This window comes from Aquarana catesbeiana, linkage group LG01, assembly GCF_042186555.1.
Source record: "Aquarana catesbeiana isolate 2022-GZ linkage group LG01, ASM4218655v1, whole genome shotgun sequence".
NCBI classification, from domain to species: Eukaryota; Metazoa; Chordata; class Amphibia; order Anura; family Ranidae; genus Aquarana; species Aquarana catesbeiana.
The window spans coordinates 341,133,393-341,157,777 of NC_133324.1; the positions used below are offsets into that span (position 1 = coordinate 341,133,393).

The 24,385-nt window shown below is 45.8% G+C and overlaps 2 long non-coding RNA genes across 2 annotated transcripts in view; one reads left to right on the top strand and one right to left on the bottom strand.

Moving 5' to 3' along the window:
- LOC141136801 (uncharacterized) overlaps positions 1-17,179 on the bottom strand; it is a 41,320-nt gene extending 24,141 nt beyond the window's left edge. The window contains exon 1 of the long non-coding RNA XR_012243681.1: positions 16,934-17,179. This is a non-coding gene — a long non-coding RNA (uncharacterized lncRNA). The remainder of the gene's footprint in view (positions 1-16,933) is intronic.
- The window catches only part of LOC141136695 (uncharacterized), a 40,643-nt gene extending 16,765 nt beyond the window's left edge, over positions 1-23,878 (top strand). The window contains exon 3 of the long non-coding RNA XR_012243680.1: positions 20,112-23,878. This is a non-coding gene — a long non-coding RNA (uncharacterized lncRNA). The remainder of the gene's footprint in view (positions 1-20,111) is intronic.
- The last annotated feature ends 507 nt before the right edge of the window (positions 23,879-24,385 follow it).

A 24,385-nucleotide genomic window follows, 5' to 3' on the forward strand; every position in this document is an offset into this window, starting at 1 on the left:
GAGAGACTTCTGGCCTTTGTCCAGGCGACCATCCCGGAAGCAACAATGGAGACATTGCTCAAGAAAATTGGGGGCTTGAGGAACATGTATAAGAGGGAGCATAAGAAGATCCAGGAATCAAGGAGATCAGGAGCATCAGCAGATGATGTTTATGTACCCAGGCTGTGGTACTATAATCAACTACGTTTTCTGGATGACCAGAATGAAGCCAGGCCATCACTTTCAACCCTTCCCTCCACCCTTCCCTCCACCCCAGCAGAGGCTGATGAGGAGCAAGCTGGGTCTTCCATCCTGGATGAACCAGATATGACCATCTGGAGTCAGGTAAATTATTTTAACAAATATTTACTGTACTAATATTAATGATGTTAACTGGATGTTATAATTGTCTAAAATAATTTGGCACTCAAAATTGGGTATACATATCAATTGACAGTAGTGGCTAAATATGTTTGGCACCTGCTTGAAATAATTAGGGTGTCTGATTAGACTCTTTTATTAAAGAGAAGTATTCACATTGAATTTGCTATTCATGAGAAGCAAACTGTGTGTCATTGATGAACCCAAAAAAATATACTCAAACTATTGTCCTTTTTTTATACACAGGATGAGTCCATCCAGGAGGAATGTGGGGAAAGTGGCAGGCAGGAGGAGACCAGGCCCATGGACAGCCTGGAGGAGGCCGGATTCACCATCATCCTGGAGGAGGCTGGGCCCAGTGTCAGGCAGGAGGTGGCTGCTCCCAGTGAGGTGGCTGCTCCCAGTGAGGTGGCTGGGCCAAGTGAGGTGGCTGGGCCAAGTGAGGTGGCTGGGCCCAGTAGGAGCCTGACCGAATCCCAAGTGCCTCCCCTCCACCTTCCCAAAAAAAGGGCCAGGAAGGGGATGGTCACACAGGACGCATCCCTGCGCCTCATGCAAGAGGCCACCCGTTTTTTAAGGAGCCCCCCCGAAGCGGAAGAATCCTATGGCTGCTACTTAGCCAGCAGGCTTCTTCAGATGAATAGGGAGCAGCGCCTCATTTGTGAGCGCCTATTTGGGGAAACAATCCATAAGGGGCTGCAGGGCACGCTAACACAAAACACCCAACTACATGAGGCAGCCCCCCCTCCTCCTCCTCCTCCTCCTCCTCCTGCCACAACTGAAACACCAGAGCCACAGCCTCAAAAGAAGGCTACAGGGAAGGCTGCAGGGCAGCGTGGAGGAAAGGCTGCAGGGAAGAGAAGAAAATGATGACCTGGGTTCAGTCTGGTCTGACAGAAGACGCAGGCTGTTGTAGGACCACAGTCTGGGGACATCTAGATCATCTGCTGGTGCTGTTGATCTCTGGGATTCTTGGACCAGATTGTGCTCCCTCTTATATGGACTCCGCAAGATCCCAATTTTCTGGTACACCGACTTTTTCCAGCGTTGACTTCCTCTTTATTTTATTTTGACCATGAATAAATGGATCATTTTTTGAGTTTAGCAAAAGACTTTTTATGTTTTTTCTTTGAAATCATTGATTTTACACACAATGTTAAATTAACAAGGGACAACAATCTCATTGAGTTAGAAAAAAAACACACCAAAAATACATTACTAATGTTAATAATGTTCAAGTGGTAAGTCTTGAAAATCCAAAAATTTACGTAACCAAAAACGGTGCTTTGGGTTAACTTTATCTAAAAACTAAAAAATAATCACTATAAAAAAAAAAAAACAGAATAATGGGTTCTTTGTGGTAACTTTACAAACCTAAAAAAAAAAAAGGGGAAAAAGTATTATTAGTATGGAAACATTGTTTTTAAAATGCATACTATATCATTCATGAGATCAAAGAGAAAAAGAATCCAGAAATCAGTTTGGGAGAACTCTGATTATGAACAGCAAAACACCTTCGTTCTTTATAGAGCCTTCGTAAAGAAGAAATAAAATGCGCTGCATTCAACGATCACAGATTTTGCAGATTTTGATGAATGTGCTACCTACAATACGAACACTAGTTTTACTAGACCGAGTGCTTCCGTTTAGTTTTTGCTTATGAGCATGCGTCGTTTTTTTGTCCGTCGGACTAGCATACAGACGAGCGGACTTCGGGGTCCGTCGTACTTACGACGTAAAGATTTGAAGCATGCTTCAAATCTAAAGTCCGTCGGATTTGAGGCTAAAAAAGTCCGTTGAAAGTCCGGAGAAGCCCACACACGATCGGATTACCAGCCAGCTTTAGTCCGTCAGCGTCCGTTGGACTTTTGTAGACGAAAAGTCCGACCGTGTGTACGCGGCATTAAACAAAACACTTTCTATAGCTTCAGAACTACCATACGTTTGCTTGAGCCTTGTCCATGGAGCAGCAAGTTCTGCATCTGGGTAATCCACATGTACTGTACTCAATCTCTTAACATAATCTGCAGATTCTGGCCCTAGCCACTTTACAACCGAATTAAGTTTCTCCTTGGAAGTAAGGTTGAGATCATCAATTTTTTCAAACATGTTTTTGATGCTTTTTTGATGCATTTTGTATTTTTGGGAGTTGTCTGTAGTCATGCTGGAGAAACCAGCAAAAACGCAACAGAAATGCATCAATAATGCAAGCACTGTGTCTTTGATGGGTTTCTGCTGTGTTTCCATTAAAGTCAATGGAACCTAAAATGCAACCTGCTGCAAGCAATAAAAAGTCCCTGACCCTTTCCAAAAAATCCACAGATGTGATCATGACTCATAGGAAATCATGTTAAATGGACTGTAGTGCGTTTCTGCAAAACTATAAACCCACTGCAAAATGCATAGATATTAACCTAATCTAAAGGTTGATCTTCAGGCCCTGTAGTTCTCTGGACAGTCATTGAACCTTGAGAGGCTGATACCAAAAAACTTTCCAAATCAAGGGATTTTAAAGGTGACCACTAATATACTATTTCTGCATAACTGTTAAAATATGAACCATTTATTAAAGCCATAAAAACATAGAAATTTTTTTGACATACTACAAATATTTCCTTACAGATACAAACAACTTATCGTTGTCTCTCCCACCCTACGCATTAACACTTGACTTCTTTAATCACGTAAACTTGGTAGCGTAGATGTTCAGAAGAGCTTTGGCAGGGGAGAGTTCCACACTTTATCACGTCATGTTTAGTAGGGACCATAACCCCATTTCTTCAGGTTCTGTGAAACTATAAGACAAAACCAGAGAAAACTCCCAGCTCAACTCACCAACCAGTCTTCTTGCCAACCAAATTAACCTGTTCAAGAGTATGCGTTAAAAACAGGGGTTTAGTTAGCACACATTTGCAAACACATGCGTAAGCTACAAGGCCCCTTCACAGCACCCTGCATTACTTGCAGTCCTAACCCTTCTAAAGGTATGAGAGTCTCCACATTAGAACCATATGCATTCTAATGGATAGATAAGGGGCAGGCGGGCCTGGAGGTAGCCCAATCCTCCTTAAAAGGCACAGGAGCACATTGGACACCCAGAGCATAGCACAATGGCAGCAAAGGTGCCCAGTGCATTCTAATGGATAGCCTAAGAAAATGGGGAAGGGGGAAGGATGGGACTTTAAATGAGGCGTACATATGATAATATGTGCCTCCATCCCTAGATCAATAAATATGAAAAGGAAGTTGGGACCTTGTGTGAGGCAAACGGCAAATTGGCCAGAGTAATGCATACATGGTGACTTAATGAGTTTTATTTATCATAAAGAGGGTATAAAATCACACTCAATATGGAATACATTAAAATCCACTGCATATATGTACATGTAGGATAAAGTACAGTTCATGAACCCATAAAATAAGAATACAGATACATAATCCAAGTAGTTCACATGTGTGCAACCTTGAAAACGAAATAGCAGTACATTCCAGTTGCCAATGTATGGAGTGATAACTCCATATTAGGAAGCAAGTAATTAAAAGTATAGTAAAAAGATGCAATGATGATTGACTATAGCAAGGTGCATCCTATCAGAGCTCAACGCGTTTCGTATGAAGACACTTCATCAGAAGCAGATGCATCCATTAGTCTATAAAAAATATATATGTATTGATACCAATCAGTTCTGGTAAGAACACGAGCATCAAAGAAGTAAATATTGCAGTGTAATTACTTACAGAGGACTGGAGAACAGGGGTGCGTGATACTGTATTCATGAGGATCTGATGGGATAGGTCATCCGTCATGGGAGCTGAGGAAGCTATACCATGCAGGGAGCAAATGCCCAGACATAAGATTCCCAAGCAGATAGATTTTCCATATTGTGTATGTGGTAGCACAAAGTGGGGCTCCAGAGGAGTCTGTAAGAAAGGGGGATATACTATGAAGAACTCTCAGGGGATAAAGATAGTGTAAGGCCAGTAAGAGCCAAATAACAGTGAGGGAAGCATTTGGTGAAGATGTTGAAAGAAAAGAAAACTATGCCGTTTACAACCCATGAGGCTGTATCCAGATAGATGGAACAGGGAGTGAATTCTAATGGATAGATAAGGGGCAGGTGTGCCTGGAGATAGCCCAATCCTCCCTAAAAGGCACAGGGGCACATTGGACACCCAGCACACAGCACAATGACAGCAAAGGTGCCCAGTGTGTCCCCTGACCAAATTTACACAGGTGTAATGTGAAGGCCACCTAACTGGCCTTCACAGCAAGGAGCACATGGAAGGGCAACACATGTAAGACAAAACCAGAGGAAATTCCCAGCTCAGCTCACCAACAGTCTGCTTACCAACCAAATTAACCTGTCCAAAAGTATGTGATAAAAACAGGGGTTTAGTTAGCACACATTTGCAAACGCATGCATAAGCTGCAAGGCCCCTTCACGGCACCCTGCACTGCTTACAGTCCTAACCCTTCTAAATTTATGAGAGTCTGTGAAACTATAAACCATAAATCAATATTTACTTAAATGTATCACCCTCTACCTTTTTATATCAGTGTAGGCAAATTTAGACAGGCCTGTGCTTTAGGTTGGGCATGTTTGTTTTGATTTGAGTCTGGGAGTATTTAGTGTAGTAGTGGGTGTGATCACCTGTGCTCTGACTCAGAGGCGCATCCCCTGCTTTCAGGACGATTGTTCTGGAACAGAGGCTGGATCTGAAGTTTGAGTACCAGGCAGCTCATGTGAGGAGCTCTGACCAATTCCCATTTGGTATTGGCAGGGGGCAGGCCTCTCATATAAGCTGGGGTCACATGCTGCTAGGGGGATTCTGACGGGGCAGGAAAAAAGGAGAATGGAGTTTTAGGCAGCTGCTGCAGGGCGTCCCCACGTGGGGGGGGGAGCGCGCCGAGCCCGGAGGAGGGCTGGAGGAGCTGCTAGGATTTATTCCTGGATAAAGATCTTCACCATGGAGTTAGTGTCCAGCTCCTGTGACCAGGGAACACAGGACTTGCACTTTGGAGAAGGTCTGTGTGGAATAAGCCAAAGGAGGCTTGTTGAGAGTAGTGCAGAAGGCTCTGGCCGGGGAACGCAGCGTTTGCAGTTATGGACTGGCTGGGAGCAGTAGTCCGCTTTTTGCCATGTGCTAGGCCATCGGGGAGAGGTACCGTGTATCTCTGGCCTGGTAAAGCACTCTGGTAATATCATCCAAGAAACTGTGTAGCTACCAAACTCACTGAGCCGCCGGGGAGAGGTATTGTATGCCTCTGGCTTATTGATTTGCTGGAGCAACACCGTTCAAGAGACTTTATTACAGTGACAAAGTACAGCCAGCAAACTGGGGTTATTCAGAGTGATTCCTTTTTGTCTTACTGGAAGTGATGAGACAGGAATCTTATGCCCCGTATACAAGATCAGAAATTCCGCCAGCAAAAGTCCGATGTGAGCTTTTGGTCAGAAATTCCAACCGTGTGTATGCTCCATCGGACTTTTGCTGGCGGAATTACCGCCAGCAAAAGATTGAGAGCAGGTTCTCTATTTTTCCAACGGAAAAAGTTCCTATCGGAAATTCCGATCGTCTGTAGCAATTACGACGTGCAAAATTCCTATGCATGCTCAGAAACAATTCAACGCAGAAGCATTGAACTTCATTTTCTCGGCTCGTCGTAGTGTTGTACGTCACCGTTCTTGACGGTCGAAAGTTCCAAGAACTTTTGTGTGACCGTGTGTATGCAAGGCAAGCTTGAGCGGAATTCCGTCGGAAAAACCATCCAAGGTTTTTTCCGATGGAAATTCCTATCGTGTGTACGGGGCATGACAGTTTTGCAGCAAAGGATTTGTGCAAGAGGAGTTTGAGGTAGTGATACTCTGCAGGAGCCAGTGCAGAGGAGGAGGAGTAATAGTCTGCAGTGTAGATATGCAGGATAAGAGACTGTAAATGTTAGAAGTGCATCATTTTCAGGGCTACATCTACTAAGTAATGTTTTACAAACGTGATGGAAATTCAATACGTGCTATGGGCATACCATATCCTCCTTTACCCTAACCTAGTTGCATCCCGCAATAAACGCAACAAAACTACGCAAATGACTGCTCATTGTCTCAGAGGTGATAAATGGGGGTCTGGCAGCAGGATGATTTGGTGGATGTTTGTAACTCGTAGCAACCTACCGCTACATAAACAATACATTATTCAAACAAATCCAACCATTATATGTACCTTTATTTTTTGACCATCAAACATGGAATTCAGGGCTTGGGAACCACCAAGCATGTGGTTTACTCCTCTATATATAGGTGCATCTCAAAAAAATTGAATATCATCAAAAAGTTAATTTATTTCAGCAATTCAGTTAAAAAAGTGAAACTCCTATACTATATAGATTCATTAAACACAGAGTGATATATTTCAAGTATTTCTCTATTTTAATTTTGAGGATTATGGCATACAGCTCCTGAAAACCCAAAATTCAGTATTTCCAAAAATCGGAATATTACATAGGACCAGTAAAAATAAGGATTGTTAATACAGAAATGTTGGCTTCCTGAAAAGTATGTCCATGTACAGCAGTGTTGCCAAACCCCCGACGTGAAATTTACTGGCAGGATGCCGAAATTTACAAACGGCAGCAATTTTTTTAATGGCACTGCAAAAAAGTACCTAAATAACAGTTTTCAGTGCCAAACAGTGCAAATATCAATATTTAATCTATAAACATATAGCTAGTGCTATTAGCAATGTGTTTAAGTTTAACAAAAGTAAAAAAACATATTTCTCCAATGACATGAAGGTCAGGTTACTATAACCCAGCCAGCACAGAGTTCCCTCTTACATCAGAGTCTGCAGAATTCCCCCTCCAGTAAAAGGAAACTCTTATGTAAAGGGGAACGCTAGAGATCATAATCTAAGGGGGAACTCTGATGTAGAAATGTTGGCTTCCTGAAAAGCATGTCCATGTACAGTATAGTTTGCACTCAATACTTGACAAGGGCTCCTTTTGCATGAATTGCTGCATCAATGTGGCGTGTCATGGAAGCGATCAGCCTGTGGAACTGCTGAGGTGTTATGAAAGCCCAGGTGCATCCTAATTTTTTGAGATGCATCTGTAAGTATCCCTTAAAAGGGCTGCTGCAGGCATATTTAGCAGACAACCATCGATAACAGTCATAGGCAACAGATAGGCGATCTATAGAATTTTTTATTTCTGCTGCTTCATTATTAGATTGTGAAACAATTCACATTCAGTGTGCAATTCTGTCCCATAGGGCTGACAGATTGCTGGATAACTCATTTCTAGTAGTTTCATAGTTTTTTCTGAACTTCTGAGTTGGTTTTATGGTGAACTTTTACACGCTGCTCTGCATTGTCTGTAGAATTTGCTCCCTGTACCGATGTGTGGTCAGAAGCATGATGTGAGTGTGCGTGCACGTAGGTCTGTGAGTGCACATAGGTCTGCGAGTGCACGTAGGTCAGCGAGTGCACGTGGGACTGTGAGTGCACGTGGGTCTGCGAGTGCACGTGGGTCTGCGAGTGCACGTGGGTCTGCGAGTGTACGTAGGTCTGCGAGTGCACGTAGGTCTGCGGGTGCACGTGGGTTTGCGAGTGCATGTGGGTCTGCGAGTGCACGTGGGTCTGCGAGTGCACATAGTTCTGCGGGTGCACGTAGGTCTGCGAGTGCACGTAGTTCTGCGAGTGCACGTAGGTCTGCAAGTGCCTGTGTATTGTCTTGTTGAGTACCTGTGTATTGTCTCGTTGAGTACCTGTGTATTGTCTTGTTGAGTATTAGTGTCAGGAAGCTAGTTGTTAGGTAATTTGGACAGGGTATGATCCCCAATCCTCATTAAATTTAATAGGTACGATGCCCGGCGGGTGTGGAGAGGAGACTCGTTGTATATCTTGCAGCATGTACGCGTTCCTTGATCATCCGATCGAGGGTGAATACTGCTGTGCAAAATGTAAGTGCATTGTTTCCCTGGAAGCCCAGGTTCTAAATCTGGGGAAGCAACTGTCAGCACTGAGAAGTCCCTCCATACTAGGAGAGCCAGGAACGTACACGGCAGGTACTGGCAGGGGCCAGCACAGAGGCGGGAAGAGACAAAGAGGTGCAGGCACTAGGAAAGAGTAGATGGGTGACAGTCAGGAAGGGTAGAGGGGGAAGTGCCAGGGAGGCAGATCCAGGGCTTTAGCATCCCAATAAGTACGCTCCATTGAGTGAAACCAGTCAGAGACCAGCACTACTGGAGCTGAGGGACTCTCCTAGCTGCTGGGGGAAGAACTCCTCCAGTGAGAGTGGGGGGGGAAGCGAAGGGAAAGGAAAGACAGATTCAGGTGGTATGGGACTCAATTCTTAGAAGGACGGAGAGGGCAATCTGTGACAAAGACCTGAAGCGTCGAACAGTATGTTGTCTACCGGGCGCTCGGGTTCGGCACATCACAGATCTTATAGACAGATTACTGGGAGGGGCTGGCGAAGACCCAGCTGTCATGGTGCATGTTGGCACCAATGACAAAGTCAGAGGCAGATGGAGTGTCCTAAAGAACAATTTTAGGGACTTTGGAGCTAAATTGAGGAAAAGGACCTCCAAGGTAGTATTTTCAGGAATACTACCGGTACATCGAGCCACACCAGAAAGGCAGAGGGAGATTAGGGAAGTAAACAAGTGGCTGAAGAGCTGGTGTAGTAAGGAGGGGTTTTTGTTCCTGGAGGACTGGGCGTACTTCCCAGTCGATAACCAGTACTATAGAAGGGATGGACTGCACCTAAATGAGGAGGGTGCAGATCAGCTGGGAATGAAGATGACCAAAAAGTTAGAGGGGTTTTTAAACTAGGCGATGGGGGGAGGGTCCAGAGGTAGAGATAGTCAGCGAGGAACATATTCCAGAGGGTAGTATTGGGGGCATTAGTGGTAGGTTGACCAAGGCACATAAACCCAAGGTAAGTATAGTAGCAAGTCCTAGTTGCAATCTCAGAACACCCAATAAGAGGATAATATGCGACCAGTCTAAACTATATAGCATGTTTACCCTTGCCAGGAGCCTGGCGGACAAGATGGGTGAACTAGAGATACTGTTGTACGAGGAGAATTTGGATTTTGTGGGAATTTCAGAGACCTGGTTCAACAGCTCTCATGATTGGCTGGCAAACATTCAAGGGTATACCCTTTATCGCAAGGATAGAGAGGGTAAAAAAGGGGGAGGGGTATGCCTTTATATCAAGAATAATGTACAAATGAATGTGAGAGATTACATCAATAAGGGAGCTAGGGAGGAGGTGGAATCCTTATGGGTAGAGCTCCAAAGGGATGAAACTAAGGGGAAAATAATAATGGGAGTATAATATAGGCCCCCTAACCTGAGGGAGGAAGGGGAGACAGATCTCCTATCACAATTTGGATTAGCAGCAAGGATGGGAAGTGTTATCATAATTGGGGATTTTAATTATCCAAACATAGACTGGGCGGAGGGAACCACGGATTCATCTAAGGCTCGCCAGTTCCTAAATGTCTTGCAGGACAATTTTATGGGTCAGATGGTAGACGTACCAACTAGAAATAAAGCGTTACTGGATCTACTGATTACCAATAATAAAGACCTGATCACCGATGTGGAAATATGGGGCAATTTAGGTAACAGCAATCACAGGTCATTTGGCTTCAGTATAAATCACACAAATAGGAAACATAAGGGGAATACAAAGACACTGAATTTCAAAAGAGCCAACTTCACTAAACTACAAACCTTGCTAGAAGGCATAAATTAGGATAAAATCTTAGGGACAAAGAATGCGGAGAAGAGATGGGTTTGCTTTAAGAGCATATTAAGTAAGGGCATTAGCCAATGCATCCCATTGGGTAATACATTTAAAAGAGCGAACAAAAGTCCTGGATGGCTTAACTCCAATGTAAAAATGCATATAAATGCAAAGGAGAAGGCCTCCAAAAAATACAAGGTTGAGGGATCATCATTAGCATTCAGACTTTATAAAGAATGCAACAAGAAATGTAAGGGTACAATAAGGACAGCTAAGACAGAACATGAAAGACACATAGCTGAGGAGAGCAATAAAAATCCCAAGAAATTCTTTAAGTATGTAAACAGTAAAAAAGGAAGGACAGACCATATTGGCCCCATAAAGAATGAGGAAGGACATCTGGTTACAAAGGATGGGGAGATGGCGAAGGTATTGAGTTTATTCTTCTCCTCAGTCTTCACGAGGCAATCGGGGGCTTTAATAATCAAAACTGCAGTGTTTATCCTCATGACACATCACAGGAAGCACCTCCATGGTTAACAGAGGACAGAATTAAAATTAGACTTGGGAAACTTAACATTAATAAATCACCGGGACCAGATGGCTTGCACCCGAGGGTACTTAGGGAACTCAGTCAAGTAATTGCCAGACCATTGTTCCTAATTTTTACTGACAGTCTACTGACTGGAATGGTACCAGCTGATTGGAGAAAAGCCAATGTAGCACCAATATTTAAAAAGGGCCCAAAATACATCCCTGGGAATTACAGATCAGTTAGCCCAACATCAATAGTATGTAAACTCTTGGAGGGGATGATAAGGGCCTATATACAAGATTTTAGTAATAAGAACGGTATCATTAAAAGTAATCAGCATGGATTCATGAAGAATCGTTCTTGCAAAACCAATCTATTAACCTTCTATGAGGAGGTGAGTTGTCATCTAGATAAAGGAAGGCCCGTAGACGTGGTGTATCTGGATTTTGCAAAAGCATTTGACACAGTTCACCATAAATATTTACTGTACAAAATAAGGTCCGTTGGCAAGGACCATAGGGCGAGTACATGGTTTGAAAACTGGCTACAAGGGCGATTTTAGAGGGTGGTGATAAATGGGGAGTACTCTGAATGGTCAGAGGTGGGTAGTGGGTTTCCCCAGGGTTCTGTGCTGGGACCAATCCTGTTTAATTTGTTCATAAATGACCTGGAGGATGGGGTAAACAGTTCAATCTCTGTATTTGCGGACGATACTAAGCTAAGCAGGGCAATAACTTCTCCGCAGGATGTGGAAACCTTACAAAAAGATCTGAACAAATTAATGGGGTGGGCAACTACATGGCAAATGAGGTTCAATGTAGAAAAATGTAAAATAATGCATTTGGGTGGCAAAAATGGGGGGTCGTTGTAGATGACAGGCTCAGCAATGGCATGCAATGCCAAGCTGCTGCTAACAAAACAAACAGAATATTGGCATGCATTAAAAAGGGGATTAATTCCAGAGATAAAACAATAATTCTACTGCTCTACAAGACTCTGGTCCAGCCGCACCTAGAGTATGCTGTCCAGTTTTGGGCACCAGTGCTCAGGAAGGATGTACTGGAAATTAGGGATGAGCCGAACACCCCCCTGTTCGGTTCGCACCAGAACATGCGAACAGGAAAAAAGTTCGTTCGAACACGCGAACACTGTTAAAGTCTATGGGACACGATCATGAATAATCAAAAGTGCTAATTTTAAAGGCTAATATGCAAGTTATTGTCATAAAAAGTGTTTGGGGACCTGGGTCCTGCCCCAGGGGACATGGATCAATGCAAAAAAAAATTTTAAAAACGGCCATTTTTTCAGGAGCAGTGATTTTAATAATGCTTAAAGTCAAACAATAAAAGTGTAATATCCCTTTAAATTTCGTACCTGGGGGGTGTCTATAGTATGCCTGTAAAGGGGCGCATGTTTCCTGTGTTTAGAACAGTCTGACAGCAAAATGACATTTTGAAGGAAAAAAGCCATTTAAAACTACCCGCGGCTATTGCATTGCCGACAATACACATAGAAGTTCATTGATAAAAACGGCATGGGAATTCCCCAAAGGGGAACCCCGAACCAAAATTAAAAAAAAAAAATGACGTGTGAGTCCCCCTAAATTCCATACCAGGCCCTTCAGGTCTGGTATGGATATTAAGGGGAACCCCGGCCAAAATTAAAAAAAAAAAAATGACGTGGGGTTCCCCCTAAATTCCATACCAGACCCTTCAGGTCTGGTATGGATTTTAAGGGGAACCCCGCGCCAAAAAAAAAACGGCGTGGGGTCCCCCCAAAAATCCATACCAGACCCTTATCCGAGCACGCAACCTGGCAGGCCGCAGGAAAAGAGGGGGGGACGAGAGTGCGGCCCCCCCCCCCTCCTGAACCGTACCAGGCCACATGCCCTCAACATTGGGAGGGTGCTTTGGGGTAGCTCCCCAAAACACCTTGTCCCCATGTTGATGAGGACAAGGGCCTCATCCCCACAACCCTGGCCGGTGGTTGTGGGGGTCTGCGGGCGGGGGGCTTATCGGAATCTGGAAGCCCCCTTTAACAAGGGGACCCCCAGATCCCGGCCCCCCCCCTGTGTGAAATGGTAAGGGGGTACAAAAGTACCCCTACCATTTCACTAAAAAACTGTCAAAAATGTTAAAAATGACAAGAGACAGTTTTTGACAATTCCTTTATTTAAATACTTCTTCTTTCTTCTATCTTCCTTCATCTTCTGGTTCTTCTGGTTCTTCTGGCTCTTCTGGTTCTTCCTCCGGCGTTCTCGTCCAGCATCTCCTCCGCGGCGTCTTCTATCTTCTTCTCCTCGGGCCGCTCCGCACCCATGGCATGGGGGGAGGCTCCCGCTCTTCTCTTCATCTTCTTCATCTTCTTCTCTTCTTCTCTTCTTCTCTTCTTCTCTTCTTCATTTTCTTCTCCGGGCCGCTCCGCACCCATGCTGGCATGGAGGGAGGCTCCCGCTGTGTGACGGCGCTCCTCGTCTGACAGTTCTCTGACGCACGGGACAGGACGGGACTTCCCTGTGGCATTCCCCGTGACGTCACAGGGAAGTCCCGTCAAGTCACCGTGCGTCAGAGGGGGGCGGGGTCACCGGGTGGCCCCGCCCCCCGTTATTTAAGAACTGTCAGACGAGGAGCGCCGTCACACAGCGGGAGCCTCCCTCCATGCCAGCATGGGTGCGGAGCGGCCCGGAGAAGAAAATGAAGAAGAGAAGAAGAGAAGAAGAGAAGAAGAGAAGAAAAGAAGAAGAGAAGAAGAGAAGAAGATGAAGAAGATGAAGAGAAGAGCGGGAGCCTCCCCCCATGCCATGGGTGCGGAGCGGCCCGAGGAGAAGAAGATAGAAGACGCCGCGGAGGAGATGCTGGACGAGAACGCCGGAGGAAGAACCAGAAGAACCAGAAGAACCAGAAGATGAAGGAAGATAGAAGAAAGAAGAAGTATTTAAATAAAGGAATTGTCAAAAACTGTCTCTTGTCATTTTTAACATTTTTGACAGTTTTTTAGTGAAATGGTAGGTACCCCCTTACCATTTCACACAGGGGGGGGGCCGGGATCTGGGGGTCCCCTTGTTAAAGGGGGCTTCCAGATTCCGATAAGCCCCCCGCCCGCAGACCCCCACAACCACCGGCCAGGGTTGTGGGGATGAGGCCCTTGTCCTCATCAACATGGGGACAAGGTGTTTTGGGGGGCTACCCCAAAGCACCCTCCCAATGTTGAGGGCATGTGGCCTGGTACGGTTCAGGAGGGGGGGGCCGCACTCTCGTCCCCCCCTCTTTTCCTGTGGCCTGCCAGGTTGCGTGCTCGGATAAGGGTCTGGTATGGATTTTTGGGGGGACCCCACGCCGTTTTTTTTTTTTTTTTTTTTGGCATGGGGTTCCCCTTAAAATCCATACCAGACCTGAAGGGTCTGGTATGGAATTTAGGGGGAACCCCACGTCATTTTTTTTTTTTTATTTTGGCTGGGGTTCCCCTTAATATCCATATCAGACCTGAAGGGCCTGGTATGGAATTTAGGGGGACTCCTACGTCATTTTTTTTTTTTTTAATTTTGGTTTGGGGTTCCCCTTTGGGGAATTCCCATGCCGTTTTTATCAATGAACTTCTATGTGTATTGTCGGCAATGCAATAGCCGCGGTAGTTTTAAATGAGTTTTTTCCTTCAAAATGTCATTTTGCTGTCAGACTGTTCTAAACACAGGAAACATGCGCCCCTTTACAGGCATACTATAGACACCCCCCAGGTACGAAATTTAAAGGGATATTACACTTTTATTGTTTGACTTTAAGAATTATTAAAATCACTGCTCCTGAAAAAACGTCCGTTTTTAAAAAATTTTTTTGCATTGATCCATGTCCCCTGGGGCAGGACCCAGGTCCCCAAACACTTTTTATGACAATAACTTGCATATTAGCCTTTAAAATTAGCACTTTTGATTTCTCCCATAGACTTTTAAAGGGTGTTCCGCGGCATTCGAATTTGCCGCGAACACCCCAAATTGTTCGCTGTTCGGCGAACTTGCGAACAGCCAATGTTCGAGTCGAACATGAGTTCGACTCGAACTCGAAGCTCATCCCTACTGGAAATGAAGCGAGTACAAAGAAGGGCAACAAAGCTAATAAAGGGTCTGGAGGATATTAGTTATGAGGAAAGGTTGCAAGCACTGAACTTATTCTCTCTGGAGAAGAGACGCTTGAGAGGGGATATGATTTCAATATACAAATACCGTACTGGTGACCCCACAAGAGGATAAAACTTTTTCGCAGAAGGGAGCTTAACAAGACTCATGGCCACGCATTAAAATTAAAAGAAAATAGGTTTACCCTTAAACTACGTAGAGGGTTCTTTACTGTAAGAGCGGCAAGGATGTGGAATTCCCTTCCACAGGCGGTGGTCTCAGCGGGGGGCATCGATAGTTTGAAGAAACTATTAGATAAGCACCTGAATGACCGCAACATACAGGGATATACAATGTAATACTGACATATAATCACACACAGAGGTTGGACTTGATGGACTTGTGTCTTTTTTTAACCTCACCTACTATGTAACTATGTATCTATGTGCTTTCTTTGCTTCAGCAATGGAAGAGTGCATATGGCCTTATCTAGACATTTTGTACTTTTTACTGAAAATGGATACTGTCTCTTTATGAAGATGAACAGTGATTTAGACAGGCAGGGTAACACAATCCAATGAAGAGAAATAGTTGTAAGAAAGTTCTCAGAAAAAATGCAGGAAGCTTGTGTGACCATGTGCTCTTACAAGACAATGGGGGTTATTTACGAAAGGCAAATCCACTTTGCACTACAAGTGCACTTGGAAGTGCAGTCACTGTAAATCTGAGGGGGACATGCAAGGAAAATAAAAAAAACAGCATTTTAGCTCACACATGATTGGATAATAAAATCAGCAGAGTTTCCCCTCATTTCAGAATTCCCCCCCCAGATTTACAGCGACTGCACTTCCAAATGCACTTGCAGTGCACTTGTAGTGCAAAGTGGATTTGCCTTTCGTAAATAACCCCCAATGACACTAAACTTGATTGCAGATTATGCAGATACACAAACAGAAGGCTATTCTGACTCCAGAAACTCACATTAAAGGAAAAGAAAATTACATAAGAAAGGGTAAGGAAACACGGAAAAAGACATGTAATACAAACAAAGGTCACAAGGTGGCAGCATAATCCAAAATAATTAGAAAACAGCATTGGCTATGTTTCTATGTTCTACAAGTCATGTCAATATTCCCATTACAGCTAGGTCTTCATGAAGGTCTAAAGGGGAGCCTGGCAAGCCGTTCTGACTCCTGTGCACAGTGTGTAGGAAGGTCAACAGCTTCTTTGACTGCCATGCTTATTCAGCTACACAACATTCCCAGTCAGTATGCATATTGCATTTAATTGTGACAGCCACCCTACTAGGGTTGCCACCTTTTCTTCAAGCCAAACCTGAACACTTTCACGTCGCACGGCAATTTTTTTGTAGTACACTCTATAGAATTGTAAAATACCTGGGACACCTCTTGGGTTACCCAAAGTGAGTAGTAATGAGGTGTGCTACGGTGAACATTGGCCAAATTGCATTAGAAGTGTGGGGGGGACTTAAAAGGGCATGGTTAAATAAAACAAAAGCATTTGTGTACTCAAAAAATGTGATTTGATTATAAAAGTGTCAGTAGGGCAGAGGACGGTGTCAGTAGGGCAGTGGACGGTGTCAGTGGAGCAGTGGACGGTGTCAGTAGAGCAGTGGACGGTGTCAGTAGGGCAGTGGACGGTGTCAGTAGGGCAGTGGACGGTGTCAGTAGGGCAGAGGACGGTGTCAGTAGGGCAGTGGACGGTGTCAGTAGGGCAGTGGACGGTGTCAGTAGAGCAGTGGACGGTGTCAGTAGAGCAGTGGACGGTGTCAGTAGGGCAGTGGACGGTGTCAGTAGGGCAGTGGACGGTGTCAGTAGAGCAGTGGACGGTGTCAGTAGAGCAGTGGACGGTGTCAGTAGGGCAGTGGACGGTGTCAGTAGGGCAGTGGACGGTGTCAGTAGAGCAGTGGACGGTGTCAGTAGGGCAGTGGACAGTGTCAGTGGAGCAGTGGACGGTGTCAGTGGAGCAGTGGACGGTGTCAGTGGAGCAGTGGACGGTGTCAGTAGAGCAGTGGACAGTGTCAGTAGGGCAGTGGACGGTGTCAGTAGGGCAGAGGACGGTGTCAGTAGGGCAGTGGAAAGTAACAGATTAAGTATCAGACAGTGTCTATGCCCCCCCAATAGAGAACTCCATTACAGCGAGACAAAAAAAACCTTACCTTCCAGGAGCCGCTGCAAAGATGTGTGTGTGAACCTGTTAGGGGCGGAGTCTGTAATACCATGCTTTCTCCTGCAAAAGTGTCCCTGTTTACTAAGATACCAGTCCAGTGGCCCTCCATTCACTGTCTCTGGCGGCATCAGCGCCGGCGCCGGTGGCTGGGTGGGAGAGAGAGCGCGCACAGACAGTGCAGTGTGACCTGGCTGCAGGACATTAGCCCCACTGAAGCTGGTGAAAGTGCGTGCTGCTTGGGGGTAGCTGACAGAGGAGGGGGGCTGACAGAGAGGAGGGGCTGACAGAGAGGAGGGGGCTGACAGAGGAGGGGGGTGGCTGACAGGGGAGGGGGGCAGACAGAGAGGAGGGGGGCAGACAGAGAGGAGGAGGAGCTGACAGAGAGGAAGGGGAGCTGACAGAGAGGAGGGGAGGTTGACAGAGAGGAGGGGAGGTTGACAGAGAGGAGGGGAGGTTGACAGAGAGGAGGGGAGGTTGACAGAGAGGAGGGGAGGTTGACAGAGAGGAGGGGGGCTGACAGAGAGGAGGGGGGGCTGACAGAGAGGAGGGGGGGCTGACAGAGAGGAGGGGGGCTGACAGAGAGGAGGAGGGGGGGCTGACAGAGAGGAGGAGGGGGGCTGACAGAGAGGAGGGGGGCTGACAGAGAGGAGGGGAAGTTGACAGAGAGGAGAGGGGGGCTGACAGAGAGGAGAGGGGGGCTGACAGAGAGGAGGGTGGCTGACAGAGAGGAGGGGGGCTGACAGAGAGGAGGGGGGGCTGACAGAGAGGAGGGGGGCTGACAGAGAGGAGGGGGGCTGACAGAGAGGAGGGGGGCTGACAGAGAGAAGGGGGGCTGACAGAGAGAAGGGGAGGCTGACAGAGAGGAGGGGAGGCTGACAGAGAGGAGGGGGGCTGACAGATAGGAGAGGAGGGGGGGCTGACAGAGAGGAGGGGGGGCTGACAGAGAGGAGGGGGGCTGACAGAGAGGAGGGGGGGCTGACAGAGAGGAGGGGGGCTGACAGATAGGAGAGGAGGGGGGGCTGACAGAGAGGAGGGGGGGCTGACAGAGAGGAGGGGGGCTGACAGAGAGGAGGGGGGGCTGACAGAGAGGAGGGGGGCTGACAGAGAGGAGGGGGGCTGGCTTGGTGCTGGGGGAAGAGAGCACACAGTGAGCTGCAGCATTCAGGATTCATTAGCCTAGTGCTGCATTGACAGGGGTGAGGGGGATCGGACTGGGACCGACTCACCACTGTCACCATTCACCAGTGGCAGTGAAACTGCCAAAAATCATTAGCCCTGCTGGAGCAGGGAAAGGAGGGGGGAAGTGTGCTGCTGGCGGGAGAGAGCGCATTCAGGGCAGGCTGCATTTGCCGATCGGCATTGGCACACTGACGGGGGGAGAGGTGGATGGAGGGGAACGCTCACCACTGAAGACACACAGGACAGGAGCCGTCCGGGGAGCAGGTGCTATTTGAGAGTGAGCATCCAGCGACAGGAGGGGGTCACGCTGCTGGCGGGACACAGGACGGAGTGCAGTCTCAGCTACAGAAGTGTGTGTGTGTGGGGGGGGGTGCGCTAAACTGTTAGAGGTATGAACACTCACTTCCCACACTGGCTGGAGCCTATGCTGCTGTGTCCGGGTTTCAGGAGGAGAGAAACCCGGGCACAGCTGTCAAAACCCGGACTGTCCGGGTCATTTGCGTACAGGTGGCAACCCTACACCCTACACAACTAGAAAAACTTAGATAGGATGCAGCCTCAGCAGGGAAGCAGAATGTGCTGCCTTTATATCGAACAACCCTGGAGTTTAATTGTCATCCAGTGATCTGCTGAACCTACCTACCTCAGGGCTGCTGTTAGAAATCACGAGGCCCCATACAGCCTACCTGATATCAGTCCCTTTCTCTGCAATCTCAGCTGCACAGATAAATGAAAAGATAACGCTCTGAAGCTTCCTGCTCATTCACAAACTGAAGCATAATAAACACAGTTTACAATGCTTAATTGATGAATGGACACATAAGTGATTGGTACCAATTGCTCACTGTGTTCATTCAGGAAAGAAAGGGGCCAGTAAATTACATATTTACTGCCCCCCCCCCGCTCTCCATCCTGAAACATCCCCCCCCCCCCCCCCCCCCTGTGTGCCCGTAGAAGCTCCAGAGAAGAGAAGAGGGAAGCCAGCAGCACTGCGGAGGAAAGGGGCACATGGAGGGGCACGGACAGCATATGGAAGGGGCACACATGCTAGGACCAATCCCTCTGCAGTGCGGCTGGAGGGAGAAAGAGGAGGAGAAGCTGGCAGTGCTGCGGGGGGAAGCAGAAGAGGGTTGGTGTCTGCAATAAGACAGTACAGCCAGATCTCCTGCTCAGCAGGTGTCCGGACCCCCCTTTTGAACTGATGGGGCCTGGGCCCAGTACAGGAGGACTGGCTGTACTGCCTTATCAGCGGCCCTGACCTACCTACTTACCTTATCCAACTGAATGTTTGAATGCAGAAGACCACACACACTACAGACTATCCATTATAGGACAAATCAAGCTTTGTTTACTAAAATTAAATCTGAATATTTGTATCCATTGTTTGTTTTTTGTTTTACATATATATATGAAACAAATTTAAATCCATGGAAACCTAAGGGTGTTTGTAGACATTATAAAAGACTGGGGACTATGGCAAATGAATTAATTTAACAGCAATAAAAAAAAGTTAAATTTATAAGCAGAACATTTACTGGATGGATATTCATATTTTATGTAACCAAAGAAAAAAAAAGCTCCAAACTTTAATCGCAAGTGAATACAGGAAGTGGTCGGGGATGATGAGATATACATATGTACATATAGAATATATGTATGTTCTGTAACCAGAAAAACAAGCTCTAAACTTTGTAAGTGACTGTAAGTGATTGCAGGAAGTAACAAAGAGGTCAGGTGATGATATATAGATCTCTGTCTATAGTCCTATCTTCACATACACATGAGAGCATAGTGTACAAGCACAGATACCTAAGCCATGGATTTCATCATCACATGTATTGTGTCTGGAGCTATTCTAATAGGTATGCAGTATTATAAATGAGATAAGAGAGGCTCTGGGTTGTAATATCCATGGATATTCATATGTTGAACAAATGTAGAGCTATCTGATATATTACTTATTATTAATGTTGCCATTTTATCTGCAGGAGGACTTCAAGGGCAGTCTGTAAACCAGACATCCGTACCTCAGATCATTATTGAAGGAGAATCTCTATTGCTGGAATGCACATATAAAGTTTCAGGCACTCCTTATCTTTTTTGGTATGTTTCGTATCCGGGTCAAGCTCCTACCATGCTGCTTAATGATCTAACACAGAAGAGTGACAAAGGATTTACAGGAACACATGAGCCAAAGAAATTTTCTTATACCATGAAAAAAAAACAGGTTGAAGTCACTGACTCTGGAGTGTATTACTGCGCAGTGAGTGACACAGTGAATAAAACCCACAGCTCACCTGTCTCAAAACCCACAGTGCCTACATACCACATACAGAATCATACTTATGTCATTTTACAACATGCAAACTTTCAATTATAAATATGTAAATCAATTAGACATGTGCGCTTCGTTTTGTACGAATCGAAAATTCGTACGAATTTCCGAAAATTCGTACATTCGGAAGCATCCAAAATACGAATTTCTATGCTCCCGAATTGTATATGAAAAACAAAATTTCGTTGACGAATTTTGGATCCAAATTCCGTTCCAACGGAAACGTGACTGGTGTTTTTTTTTTGACCAATCAGAGATTTTCTTCTGCTGCTGAGTGAGGGTTGAGAAAATGACCTTTTTTAATATGGGAGTGGGAGATCGGTACTGGTAGTCAATGGGAGAATCAGAATCGGACAAAATAAGAATGTTCGTTAATATCGTTTTATTATTGTCATAATAATTACGATTATTCGTTATGATGAAGTTAAAAACCCAAGAAGTCAGCACAGCACAGGGATGGTGGGAGCCCCTCATAATGAGCACAGCAGGGGTACAAACCCAGGAGGAAGTCAGCACAGCACAGGGATGGTGGGAGCCCCTCATAATGAGCACAGCAGGGGTACAGCCCCAGGAGGAAGTTAGCACAGAACAGGGATGGTGGGAGCCCCTCATAATGAGCACAGCAGGGGTACAGCCCCAGGAGGAAGTTAGCACAGAACAGGGATGGTGGGAGTCCCTCATATTGAGCACAGCAGGGTACAAACCCAGGAAGTCAGCACAGCACAGGGATGGTGGGAGCCCCTCATAATGAGCACAGCAGGGGTACAAACCCAGGAGGAAGTCAGCACAGCACAGGGATGGTGGGAGCCCCTCATAATGATCACAGCAGGGGTACAAACCCAGGAAGTCAGCACAGGGATGATGGGAGCCCCTCATAATGAGAACAGCAGGGATACAGCCCCAGGAGGAAGTCAGCACAACACAGGGATGGTGGGAGCCCCTCATAATGAGCACAGTGGGGGTACAAACCCAGGAAGTCAGCACAGCGCAGGGATGGTGGGAGCCCCTCATAATGAGCACAGCAGGGGTACAGCCCCAGGAGGAAGTTAGCACAGCACAGGGATGGTGGGAGCCCCTCATAATGAGCACAGCAGGGGTACAGCCCCAGGAGGAAGTCAGCACAGCACAGAGATGGTGGGAGCCCCTCATAATGAGCACAGCAGGGGTACAGCCCCAGGAGGAAGTCAGCACAGCACAGGGATGGTGGGAGCCCCTCATAATGAGCAGAGCAGGGGTACAGCCCCAGGAGGAAGTCAGCACAGCGCAGGGATGGTGGGAGCCCCTCATAATGAGCATAATGAGTCGACGACTGCCATATTGAGAAAGGTATTTTTTGCTTCTTAAATTCATCATAACGAACGTTCGTAATTCTTACAAAAAGTTAACGAACCTAACCAAAATTCGTATTTCGTACGAATCCAAATTGAATTTCAGGCACGAATTACGAAATACGAATTGACGGCTAATAGGAAACGGAACGGAACAAAACTAAACAAATGTATTATTTGGTCACAGTTTAAAGCAGATCTTCCATGTATCTGAGCACCACAAACCAAAAACACAATTCTTTTTTAAAATTTAAAGTAAACTCCCCCATCCATCCATGTCTCTGTGCTTTATTTTGTTGAGAAATCACTTTGATAAACAACCCCCTAGCATTTCTGGCTATGACCATCTTGAGTAATGGTGACCGATTCATGCAGCGCTTACTTCCTAAAATCCAATAACAGTCCTGCTTGGTCCCTGAAGAAGGGGGCACATTCCAAAAGTTTGTCCTTAAAATTCGGGTTTTACTGTAAATAAAAAAAAGGTATCACGGAGAGTACTCAATTGTTTCTGTAATAAGATAGCATCAGGGATCTCTTCAGAGAAGCCTATTCCTGCCTCCACCTAACAACTGTACAGTGATACCTTGGTTTGGGAGTTTGTGATCCGGGGGCGCCGCTGGCTCCCAGCGCTTCCTGGAGAACTTGGCGGGCGTAACGTGTGTCAGAGCACTCGAAAGTGTCAACAGTTCTCGAGCGTCTCTGAGCGTCACCAGGGCCCCCGCACCTCTGGCCACATACAGTATTGCATAGACCAGCGTCCCCGCACCTTTGGCATCATAGAGTACTGCATACACCAGCGCCCCCACACCTCTGGCCACATACAGTATTGCATACACCAGCAGTGGTTGTGGAACAAATTATCTGACTCACTTTTATATACGAGTGCTTTGGATTACAAGCATGCTTCTGGAACTAATTATGCTCGTAATCCAAGATATTACTGTACTTTTATTTTCTCCATCAGCTCATCCCCCACCGTTATTACCTTTTGTATCACTTGACCCTTCCTCTTAGATTGTAAGCTCTAAAGAGCAGGGCTCTATTTCCTATTTCTATTTCCTCCTGTATTGAATTGTATTGTAACTTCGCTGTCTGCCACCATGTTATAAAGTGCTGTGCAAACTGTTGGTGCTAATTAAACCCTGTATTATAATAATGTAGCGGGCACCTACTTTTATGTAGGTGACCTTTTTGCTAGCTTACAATTTCAGGTAAATTAAGGCAGGCTTGTACCATTATAGCAGGCCTGTTTGTTTATTTGGGATCTGAGTGACAGGTAGTTTGTATGCGAGTTCTGGCCAATCATTAATTTGTTTGGCAGGAGGCGGGACTCTCATATAAAAAGCCGGGTCACATGGTGAGTCAGGAGTTCGAGTTTGGAGAGAAGCCCAGCCTGGTTCCCGGAGGGGAGAGGTTCCCCCTCCGGGAGCCAGCGGAGCCCCCCCCTGCGGGGAGGGTGGGGAACCGGCACCCGTAGAGGAGTTGGTGACACCGTACAGCATGTAGTCGCTGGTGTCGTTGGATGCCCCTGCGGGGAAGGGAGCGTTCCAGTAAGGAGGAAAGGGATGAAAGAATCATTGCAGAAGAAGTAGCAACTAAGCGGAAGGAAACTGGGCAATTGATCGTATATGAGTGGCACATGGACTATTGATCACGTGAGTGAAAGCCCAAGGGAAGGGTACTACCAGAGGCTGAGGGATGTTGGTACGCAAGTCAGTGAGACAGGCGGTGATGGCCTGTGACTTTGGGTTCAACAATGCCCCGGGATTTCAATCAGTCAAGCGGGAGGAGTTATTCAGAGTGACTTTTCTTTAGCTCAACTTGGAAGTACCATGCAGATGGGAAGTAGTGGTAAAGAGGTGGCGGTAAAGCTACTAGTACACATATAGAGATACGGACTGTTCTTGAAAAGTTCTGCAGATGAAGAAGTTATTCAGAGTGGCTCTTTATCAAATATTCTCTATCAAATCTACTTCCATCTTCCCTGATGAAGAAATCACAGGGTGATTTCCTATTATCCACAATGATTCTAGGTCTTTGCATGAGAGGCAAAGAAAAGATTACAAAGCAACAAAAGAGCATCTCAGAAAACCCTTCTCCTATCCCAGTTCATGTTACTTAAATAAAAGCAAGAGAAAAATGCAATATGGACTGTTTCTAATTGTATGGGCTGCGATGAGTCAGGTGGTAAACGTGAATTACGTATTTAATATGTAATCAGCTGCTCCTTGGGGGGTAAGCGCTACAATAATAATAATAATAATAATAATAATAATAATAATAATACATAGTAAGAATGTATTTGACCACTAGAACAAGAACCTTGAGAATATTAATGGGCACAACTTGTAATATTTAAGTTGGCCACTAGATAGAGCTCCTGCATGATGTTTTTTGTCATTATATATAATGATGTTGAATATTTAATCAAATCCAGGTTAAACACTTGCTAATGTGGCCTCAGCCTTCCTGTGCCCATTTATCTAATAAACCAAGCTGCACTAGTATAGATATCCGCAGGCAGTCAGCAATAAGGAGTGATACATGCATATTTTTAAAAAGATGTACAAATAATTGCAGCATCAAAACAGGTGCATCA